Genomic DNA, 12,246 nt, shown 5'->3' on the forward strand with positions numbered 1-12,246 from the left:
CATATAAGCATTCATATAACCAGTCAACAAACAATCAGACAGATCTTACAGATCACTAAGCATAACATCTTCCTATATACCAGGATACAGATCTATCAGATCACTACAGCATACCAACATGCGATAAACCATGATAACAATCTATTGGGCCGACCTTGGTGCCTTCGACCTGAAAGTATAGTGAGGAAAACTCACCTCATAAAGTGAACAAAAGCTGATGAGGTCCCGACTCTGAATCTCAGCTCTCTAACTGACACCTATTCCCACCAATGACCAATTTCCATCAAAATCCCAAAATACCCAACATACCCTCAAGGTCAAACTTGGTCAAAGTCAACTGGTCAAACCAACAAGGTCAACCGAGTCAACTCGACCAAGTCAACTTAAGGTGTGTACGCAGGGCATACTCCGGAGGTACGTTGGGTGTAAACGAAGCCTTGCAGGTTGACCACCATCGGGGTGGTTGACCTCGTATGCAGGGCAATACTCCGAGTACGCGGGGCGTACCCTCGCAAATCCAAAAATTCCAATAAGAGCTTAATGGCTTAAGCTCTTACGTCCATAATTCAGATCCATGGCTAAAATCCACCTAGGAGTCATAAAGTCTCCAACTTTATGACCTAGCATGTCCAATAAGTTCTTAACACAAGGTCTTATTCCATTAAGACCTTCTAAATGATGCATGAAGCAAAACTAACCATTTGGAGCCCATTTTTATGACTTAAGACCCCTCATAGGGTCTGAAAGTACAACTCAAAGGTCAAGAACATGCCATATTCAAGATCTAACATTTTGGGACCAAAAAGCTCCATAAAGACATCCAAAACTAGATCTATATGCTAGAGGAATAAAGTTGCGAACTTTTTACCTTAGAATGGTTGCAAATGATATAGAAATCCCAGATCCAAGTGTTCCACTCCTTCACGATGAGCTTGGCTTCCTTCCTTCTTCTTCTAAGGCACCAAAAACACACTTCTAAGCTTGAAAAGGCTCCTCAAGGTGAAACTAGGGTGACACAAACATATGAGAGGTATGAAGGCAGATAAGGTGAATGAAATGAGGCCACAAGAGTGCTTAAGTACGAGACACACCCTAAAAATTAGGGTTTCCTTATCTAGAAAGTACGCCCAACGTACACTGATTTACGCCCAGCGTACTAAGGCGCGGAAGTACACCACATATGCATGGCGTACTCCAAGAGCAAAATTACAAAAATGCCATTAGGGCTCCTTTGCACACTTTCTTGAACTTAGGGACCAAAATGCAACATGATCAAGTTATAGGGTTGAATTTAGAAGTACCTTAACATCGGGTTGCTACATTTAGAAGTTTCGGTGTAGCAGTGCACGCCATAGAAATCGAAATCACGATCGGTCGATTGTTAGCCGAAACAATCTAAACGAGAGTTGGAGATCTTGTTGATACAATTCCATCAATATAAAGACAACCAAGAATAGATTTTGTATAAAAGAGATATGAATTTTAAGTGGAGTTTAGCAGTCTAAGCATGTTAAAATTATAACTTTAAAAATAAGTTGATAATTAGCTGATGGAGTCTAAACAAAAGTTGTAGATCGTGTTGACAGCTACACGTGGATTTAAAGAACGAAAAATAACAGAGCTCATGTGAAGAAGTTATGAATTTTTGAAAATCTGCTAAATCGCGTGCTTATAAGGCGCGTGACGCGCGTCTAACACTCCACCAGGAAAGTGATACATGGCACCGTCCTGCACCACCCAAGTGCACGACGCATCTGGTAGGTGTGCACAGTGTGCATCTTCGAACAATTCCTTATAAATAGCTTTTGAAGCCCCATTTCGTTCCTCACACCCTCCCAACGTTTCATCTCGAATTTCCATTCATTAAACCCAAATTTTCTTAATATTTATGGTTATTTGACTAAGCCTTGAAATCCCGAAGATCCCGACAAATAGAATCTTTCAGGTTCGGAGTTCTGCCTACGAAATTCCCAATTTTCGCTAAAAGACTCTCTGTAAATTAGGCTACACTTACTACACTTAAAATGTAACTTGTATTTATATTCATAGTCGTTGTTATGAATGTATATATAAGATTTATTAGTAATTCTAGTTATAGTGCTGTTGAAACTACTTACGAGAGAGGTGTCTAGAAGGGTTATGTTGGCTTGGTTGTTGGATTTCAGAATAACTATATGCTGAAATGATCTTGCCTCCTAGCTGTCCTGCCCGACTGATCCTTATTTGTTAGAACTCTCAGTATTTATTGGGATTAGTGAAAGATCTTGCTTTCATTACCAGATTTTCATAATGATTAATAAGTAATAATGTTATAGGTTAATACTCGCTAGGACGTTACAAGTTTGTATCAGAGCCATGGTTTAAGAGAATTGGATGAACATTTGTGTGATTGCATACTCAAACCGAGGATCTGAATATCCTAAACAAATCTTTTTAAGAAAAAGAACTTTATTCAAAAAGAGAAGAATACGATGCGTACAGTCAGCCAAAGCTCGGGAAGGAAAGTAATTCCCAAAATATCCATATTGTTATAATTGTTGATATGTAAAATGATAGAAATGCATGCTGGTATGTAGGCTATGGATCTTTTTAGGAATTGCTAAATAGAATTGTCTGATACTTAAGATGTCTTATACCCTAGGAACATTTGCTTGTTCCTTGCTGTCAGACCTTTCCCGGCCGATGACGAAAATGCCGAGTGGTGACAGTATTTACATAGATTACCCAAATCACAGAGCGCAAACCATACCTAGTTTTTATAATAAAATTTTGTCATTCAAAAAAGAAAAAAAAAGATAAGATTAAAATAATAATTGAAAAACATAGTAGAAACAATAAACACATTTGCTTAAACTTTCCTTATGTTTTCCAAGAATTCGGGGAGTGCATCACATCTTTCATAAAAATTCTCGTAGAATCGAGAATGAAGTTTTCATTCTGTACATGTCGAATCATGAATTAGTAAATGCATTTAATTTCTAAAAAATATCCCATTTGTTTCTATTTTTCGAATGAAATATTTATGAAATCTTCATGAATAGGATGAAACCTTATTCCATAGTATTTACATGAGGTTCTTCTTTCTTATTATTAAGAAAGTCCCCAAGAGGATTTAGTTGATCAATGATTTATGTTTCATCTTTCGTTTCCTTTTCGTTTGTTTCGAGAAATATATCGATCAATTCCGATTCTTTCATCTTCACTTCAAGTATGCCTTTGTGATTTTGTTGTTGTAGCTTTCACGAGTGATTGAGTATTGTTGAAGGAGACTATTCACTATCGTTTATATTATATACATACCTATTCTTATTCTATGGTTCGTTATTGTAGATACTCCTATTTAACTCAAAAGGTACATATTTGTTGTTAGAAATTAACGTGTTTGCGACATATGTCCACAAGAAGTTAAAGTCAAACGACTTTGGATCATACTTAAATAAATCTTTCTTTGTTTCATCTAACAGGTTGTCTAGTAGGCATGTAGAGTAGCAGTATATTAATTGCATCATTTTCATTTCATTTACGTGACAAAGATTTAATTAAAATTACAAGTTTAATTACAAACACAAATGTCCAGACACAAGACGACGGCATACGACATATAACCAAGATTAGTGGGCCCACAATAAACAATAACAACAAAATAACAGTTTTACTCATTCCGCTCTTCTATCTTCACCGGAAGACCACCTTTCATCTTGGCCGTGAAGTAAGATACGTAAACCGGCTCGATCCCCGCCACAGGGACCACCTTAAACCGCCGTAAAACACCCGCCGCCACCCTCTTCATTTGCAAAAACGCCATTTCTTTCCCCAAGCAAACTCTCGGTCCCGCCTGAAACACCGGATACTCATAAGCATCCCTCGGTTTAAAAATCCACCGCCCTGAAATATCCTTCTCCAACCACCGCTCCGGCCGGAACTCAGCCCAGTCGGAACCCCATAACTCCTCTGACCTCCCCATTGCGTAGATGTGATACGTTATTGGACAACCTTTCTTCATGAAAGTGCCGTCAGGCAAAATATCGTCGTCCGCCGCTTGCTTCCCGTCCATGGGTACCGGCGGGTAAAGTCTCATGCTTTCGCATAGGGAAGCGTGGGTGTAAACCATTTCTTTCACTTCGTTATAAATGGGGTATTCAGATTTGTTTTTAATTTCAGTGAGAATTTCGATTTCGACTCTAGGGTGCTTGTGAAGCAACCAGAAGAACCACGTCAACGCCGCCGACGTTGTGTCTCTTCCAGCCAATATGAAGCTGATGACTATGTCAGCGACGAAATTATCATCGGAATGACCGGAGTTCAGAAACCGAGAAAGTAGATCAACTGAATCGAGGGATGATTTTTGCTGCAGTTCTAGTTTTTTTTCTTTGGTGACTTTGTTAGCGAATTCACGAACGACGCCGACGGCGATACGAAGCCGTTTCTCCGACCCAATGTTCAGAAGTCGTTTAAGTTTCCATATCAATGGAAGATTCGTGCGGAGTCTTCCGGTAATGATCGTAACAGCTTCGTCAAACGCGGTGGCGAATATGGCTTCCGGCATCGACGGCATCAAGTAAGCAGGATCATATCCGAATGCGATGTTGCATATGTTATCAAACGCAAATCTCTGAAGTATATCTTCGAAGTTAAGGACAGTGGTTCCTGTCGCGGCTGAGGTGGCGAGTATCGGCAGTAGACGGTCGTTAAGCTCAACGTCCACCACATGCTCGACGAATTTCCGCAGAGACTTTGTGTTAAATTCATGACTCGAAACTTGTCTCTGAAACTTCCACCCATCACCATCGGTGTTGAAGATGCCGTCGCCAAGTAAATCGAACCCGTTGTTTCTCGCCGCCTTGCCTTTCGGGTAGAGGTGGAAGCTGGTTTTAAGTATGTGTTGAACGACGGCGGGATTGGCGGTGATGACACGGACACGGCCGAGAGGGCGGTGGAGCAAGAAGGTTTTAGTAGGGCTGTCGTTGACGATGTCGGACGTCCATTGGATCAACCGGTGGCTGTTTTGCAGTATAGGGAACAAAGATCCAATCAATGGGTAAGATATCGGAGTATATTTTCCAGGGTATTTGATTAATAAAGAGGAGAAGATTGATTTGAAGAAGAAGAACGTGAGCGGAAGAAGTAAAAAGAGAAAGGATGTCGAGAGGTGAAGGTCTATCATGGTGCTGGTGGATAAGTGGAGGATATGATAGAACATCAAAGGGTATTTATTAGACCAACAAAAGGGTGGCCGGGTCTGGTAAAAATTTCCTGCCTTATATCGGTTTGGGTCAAAAAAAAATTTAAATTTTATGGGTGTTTGGCTAAACTTATCGCTTTTAATAATCACTTCTCAACTTATAACTTATAAGCTAATAAGTTAAGGGGGAGTTATTTGTAGATTTTGACTTATTTCCGGTATGACATATTGATAAGTTATTTCTATCTAACACTCATTTTAACTTATACCGGCGTGGAACTAGTAATAAGTTAAAAAATAAGCTTAAATAAACTTAGCCAATACGACTTGAACTTTGTATCACCGAAAGATACGGCTAAGTCTTTTTTTTTTTTTGGTTGACAAAATAAATACATTTTCATTTATTGATTTTTTGTATATTTTCATTAATTTATTAAATAAGATATTATTAAATTTAATTATTTTTAACCATCGATTCATTTTTAAATATTTTTGATGAAAATACTAATTTATTGTTATGGGTAAAATTTTCATATTTATTTTATTATCGATATCTTGAACTTACACTAACTTTCTAAGAAACCCAAGATTTTGGATTAATCAATATCTTGTGATTGTCTTCGTATTTTCTGTAATATCTTGTGCAATGAACAAAGACTTGAATAGAAATGGATGAACCGAGTCAAAAGACACATTGTCAAATGAAATAGACCTTGAAGTCCTTAAATATCAAGTCAAGCAAATATCAAAAAAGATCCCTAACTTTTATGAGAGTTTGTTATGTACTTATATATAGCCTAGCTGATCCATTTTACATACACATTCTCACATCTACTCTCTCTTGTTCCTTGAACACTCTTGAGCGCATTGACACAAAGATCACGATCAGCTAACACTCGTAACACATTTTTATTTAACAAGAGTTCTAAGGCAATGTGACATTGTTACCTCATGAGGTTTTATATCAGGGATCCTAAAAGATTAAAGATTTTCCTCATACATCTCTCTGTTCTTGCATTTACTTTATTTACATATTGTCAATTGTTTAAATCACAACATCCACATATGTTTTAATCATTTATTTGCACACACATAATAATTTCACATAAACGTCAAGATATCACCTGGTATCTTGACCCTTTTTTGGTAATCTTAAGATTTATTCTGTTATTCTATAAATTTTCAACTTTAATATTATTTTTTGTCTCAACTCTTAAAAATATATGTGTTTATATCTCACATCAAGTCAACATTAATTTTGAATAACCTATTAATGTTACTGTTTTATTCCCAGGATCTTGGACACGACCAAGATCTTAGTATATTTCAAGATCTTAAGCACTTTACAATTTAACATTTTATTCGAAACATCACACCACACTTACTAATTTAGTTTATCAAATTTTGACCAAAACATTTATGATTATATATGTGAAATACCTTTTAAAACTCCTCATCTAATTTGTTATTTTAAACTAGGGATGTTATCCGTGTCGGGACCAGACCGAACTGACCCGAACCTGAATAAACCGAAAACCGAATAAGACTAATTGTAGGAACCGAAACGTGCACCGATTAACCTAATACATGTTTGGTTCGGTTCGGGTATTAATCGGTCTTGGTCGATTATTACCCGAATAACCTGAATAACATTCACAATATGATAAACGCACTATTATAACTGAAAAGAACCACATAAATGTGTTATGATTCCTTAACCCGAATAACATTTACAATATGATTATAAACACTATATTTTTTATTACTTTTGTAGCTTATGATCACATAATAAAAACTTCAAAGAAACAAATATGTTGATTAAAAATAATGTATACATAATTGTTTCAAAAGTGCAAAAAAATGTCAGAATTTTTGTAGTAAGCAAGCACAGTAAGGACAAACATATAATTGTAGGCTTACATGTAAACACGAATTATATACTTGGTATGTTTTTGTTCCCAAATTAACGGACCAAATATTCGATATACACTGAAAATGATTTCACTTTTTCTTTAAATTTATTATAAACACTAATTAATTATTCTTGAGATATAAGAATGTAAAATCCAAACATAAAAATCAGGCAAATCGGAAAAATAACGAAGACATTTTGATAGTTTAAAATTGCCTAAATTTGTGCAAACATCCTGAAACACAAAACTCAGCTTCAATACCCCATGTTTAGGGCATATATCTCATTAAATATATAACAAAAAATAACACATAAACTATTGGATTAAGGTGTGTAAGCCAATAACTAAATTTGTATATTATTGAATTAGAATGAGATAAATATATAACAAAAAATAACACATAAACTATTGGATTAAGGTGTGTAAGCCAATAACTAAATTTGTATATTATTGAATTAGAATGAGAGTCATTTTTGAGTTGCCCTCAAAAGCAATAACTAAACAAAATAATTTTTGAAGAGAGAAACTGATTTGTTAATTTATTATATGATTAATAAATTGTAACAAATGATTTGTTAATATATTATATGATTGATATATTAATTAGAAATTGTAATAATTAATTTGGAATTAATCAGAAATTAATTGGAATTATTTTTGGGATTAACTGATTCAATTAAAGAGTCAGGGACTAAAGTTGTAATTGTTCAAAAGTTGAACAAAGGAAGACTTCCATAACCTTCCCCCATAGAGACGGTTTTGGAGGAACCCAATTAGGGTTTCTGGAAGCCTCTTAATGATAAGGATACTAGAAACATCTCAAAAACATAGCCCAAAAATTTCATTTTAATTCATTAATAAAAACCATAAATATCATCCATCATATAAAAGTCATAGATCGTGTATCTCAAAAATATCATAATATCTGTCAATGTATCAAAATCATATGTCAAAACATTAGAGTGAATTCTCCCAGGCTAAAAACTGTGGTGTGTGCCATGCAGTCATCCTGAGCTCTTCCCCTTACTAGCGGAAGTACCTGAAACCAACACTGAAAACTATAAGCACGAAGCTTAGTGAGTCTCCCCAAACTACCACATACCATACACATAATCACATATATCATACATTAGGCCCCGCCCTACTACATCGGGCACTGCACGACATCGGCTTGTCCGACATCGGGCCCCGCCCGGCATCAGACCGCATCTGGCATCGGGCCCCGCCCGGCATCGAGCCCCACCCGACATCGAGCACAGCTCGGCATACATATGAGCATAAACTACTAACACATATAACATAAGCATAATCACTTAACTATAAACATATAAACATTTTCCTCGGGCCCCGCCCGACATCGGACCGAAATCCGGAAATATACAAACATTCCTCGGGAGCCGCCCTGCCATCGGACCGTGGCCCGGAAACATACAAATACATACAGATGCAAGAATCACAAAGACATCAAGTGTGACATCCCCTAATTTCTCGGCCAGAAAAGACCGATTTAATTTATGCTTTTTAAAATAAAATCAGAGAAATCTTTTTAAAAGATGTGGCGGAATTGATCCCCAAAACAAAACATGATAAAAGTTTGTCAAAACCTTTCTTTAAGAAATATATAATTTCCTTTTATATCAAAACCTCGGGATGTCATGTTCCGATACAGATCAAAAGCATAAACAAGACCTTATAAGCCTTACAATAGTTATTTATAACTACTGGCCTATAATCCAAAAATCACTCATCATCATCATCCGACTATGCTCGGGGTCCTCTACCTGTAATATAAACAGCTGAGTGGGTCAGGCTTGGAAGCCTGGTGAGCATATAGGGTTTTCAACCCACAATACATAATTTATTATGCTTAAACATCAAACAATCAACCCCATTTACCCCAACCCCATTATCTTATTTATTTCTTAAGGGTTTAACCTAGGAATCAACTATCACTCCTTCCTAAGGATTCATCCTAAGGAATAGACACAAGGTCACACCATCACCAGGGTTTATACAACAGGCACTAAGTCCATAGCTGCCAAGGTTTATTCAACATGTGCTAAGTCCATAGCTCTCATTTATCGACAATATTATTTACAGGTATTCCCCCCCTGCAATACATGCCAATGGGTTTTTAGAGTACATCAAATGAACATATAGTTCATTACACCTACAGGTTGCGGGCCTGCTAGTGTTCCACAGTCCATCTATAATAGTCCATGGTTGTCATCCATACTCTACTGAATGACGGGGGCCAACATTTTAGGTAAGTGATTCTTTCAAATTTCACCACTCACCCTCAACTTATGATCAATATTACCGATCATCTCCTTTATCCAACTCACCTTTAATCACACCCACTATTTCATCTACCCATGTTTTACCCAACATTTTTCGTAGATAAAAATACATATACAGTTTAAATTATTTAAAAACCTGTATAAATCATTCCTTCAACACCCATCTCAAATAAACAAACAATATATATTCACACAGCACGTATTTTATGTAAAATATTTCATATCTATGTGTAAAGTGAAAGTAACTACACACTCACCTGATTTAATGAAAATCGGGCAGCAATTCGTTTTCTAAAACGATCGTTTCTAATAAAACCGGGAGTTTTATTGAGAAACCGGGCTCTGCGAGGGTCGGGCTTCGAAACCGAAAAGATAAATTTTTCGGGCTTCTCGGGCACTTCGTGGCGTATTACGGGCTTTGGAATAAGTACCGGGGCTTCGGAGGAAGTTAGAATGAAAGAAATATGGGTTTAGGGGCTAAAATTGACAAGTTTTCAAAATACCCCCGGGAGGTCTCGCACCCTCCTATTTATAGGGGCCGAAGCTCCTGATCCAACGGCTGAGAAGAAGCCACGCGTCGGAGATCCGAGGGCTCGCAGGGAAGGCTCGCACGTGGGCTCGCACATGGATGCGCATGTGAGGGCCTCGCTGGAGGCTTCTGATTGGACCGCTTCGGACAGCACCTCGGCTCGGACACGTTGCTGATGACACACCGAGATCGGACACCGGGCAGCCTCCTATTGGACCGAACCTCGGACTCGCGAAGAACATGACACGGCTCGCCAGGTGGCTTCGGTGAATCAACAGGTTCCGGACACGCGTCGGATGCGAAGCGAGGACACGTGGCCGAAGTCCACGTGTGCGAAATTCCTCGGTTTTGGGGATTTTTCTCGTTTTTCGCGCCAAAACTTCTAAAATCCATAACTTTCGCATACGAGCTCCGTTTTTGACGTTCTTTATATGCACGCGTAGGTAAAATTACGCTCTACAACTTTCGTTTAGACTTCGTCGGCTAATTTTGACTTTAATTTTTATATTATTATTTTTAACAGACCGGGACAGGAAATCCGTTAAAAATTCATAACTTCTTCATCCGACGTCCGTTTTCGTCAGACTTTTTACCGTTGTGCTACTAATGACGAGACCTTCGATTCTCGTTTAAGTTGTGTCGGCTAAAAATCACTCGATCTAAAATTCGAGTTTTTTAGCTGTCTACTGCTAAGCCGAAACTTCGAAAAATCATAACTTCCTCGTACGAAGTCAGATTTGGACGTTCTTTTTATACCTACTCTCGGTTTAACGAACACTACGAGTTTTGTTTAGATCACTAAGGCTAAAAAGTAGTTTATCAAAAACTCACTTTTTACGTCATTCAGCACCGTGCCGGTTTTGTCGTGAAACTTCGACAAGTCATAACTTCTTCGTTATAACTCGGATTTCGGCATTCTTTATATATCCGTAATCTTTGTCACGACCACTACAACTTTCTTAATAGATATCGGCTTTATCTAATATTTATTTTTGACACTCATTTTTATTCTTAATTATTTAACTCCTAGTAATTAAGCATAAAACACATAAAACACATAATATTCACATAATTCCTTTTTCATTTCTTCTAAATGAGTTACAAAGGTTAACCTAGACCATTATGTCAATATTAATGCCTAGCCTAGAAACACGGGCGTTACAACTCTCTCCCCCTTAGGATGATTCTGTCCCCGGAATCACACAACGACAAATAACTACGGGTAGCGACTCACCATGTCACTCTCCGTTTCCCAGGTGGGATTTGGCCCATTTATATGTTTCCAACGCACAAGCACTAAATCGACTATCTTACGTTACAACTTCTTAGTCTTACGGTCAACGATTGCCTCAGGTTCTCCAATTAACCTCCTGTTTTCATCCAACCTTAATTCAGAAATGGGAATTATGTCGGGCACTCCTCCCGTGAATTTTCTCAAATAACACACACGAAAGGTGTTATGAATACCCTTTAGCTCTTCCGGTAATTCTAGCTTGTAAGCTTGATTCCCGATCCTCAGAAGAACTTTAAATGGTCCAATAAACCTTGGACTCAACTTTCCCCTTCTACCAAATCTTATAAGTCCCTTCCACGGCGAGACTTTAAGTAAAACCGAATCTCCAACTTCGAATGATATCGGTTGTCTTTTATAGTCAGCATGGCTCTTTTGAGCAACTAACATCCTTTCCCTAATCACTTTCAACTTTTCAGCAGTCTGATGGACTATTTCAAGTCCTATAAACTGCTTTTCCCCAGCTTCCAGCCAACATGACGGCGTTCGACACTTTTCTCCGTACAAAGCGTGATAAGGTGCCATCTAGATGTTCGAGTGGAAACTTTTATTATAGGAAAATTCTACTAAAGGTAAATGTTCGTCCCAGTTACCTTAGAATTCCAGGGTACATGCTCTCAACATATCCTTCAACATTTGAATCGTTCGTTCGCTTTGACCATCGGTTTGCGGATGGTAAGTTGTACTCAAACACAACTTGGTACCCAATTCCTATTGTAGACTCCTCTAAAACCTTGAGGTAAAACGGCTGTCACGATCGGATACAATCGTTAACTAAACACCGTGAAGCCTCACACTTTCCTTCACGTAAGAATTCGCAAGTTTATCCATAGACCATTTCTCGTTGGCTGCTATGAAATGCGCATTCTTAGTGAAGCGATCAACAACCACCTAAATCATGTCGTGACCGTTCCTTGTTCTGGGCAGTTTAGTCACAAAATCCATAGTGATGTCTTCCCATTTGCCCATGAGTATAGGCAAAGGTTCTAAACTCTCATATGGTTTCTGATGTTGTGCCTTAACCCTAGCAC

The 12,246-nt window shown here is 37.9% G+C and overlaps 1 pseudogene; it reads right to left on the reverse strand.

The window, feature by feature from the left end:
• Window positions 1-3,492: 3,492 nt before the first annotated feature.
• Window positions 3,493-5,213, reverse strand: LOC145132966 (cytochrome P450 94A2 pseudogene; annotated as a pseudogene).
• Between the last annotated feature and the right edge of the window lie 7,033 nt (window positions 5,214-12,246).

The sequence above is a fragment of the Lactuca virosa genome, chromosome 8, assembly GCF_052849685.1.
Source record: "Lactuca virosa cultivar CGN04683 chromosome 8, Lactuca_virosa_CGN04683_v6, whole genome shotgun sequence".
Lineage (NCBI taxonomy): Eukaryota > Viridiplantae > Streptophyta > Magnoliopsida > Asterales > Asteraceae > Lactuca > Lactuca virosa.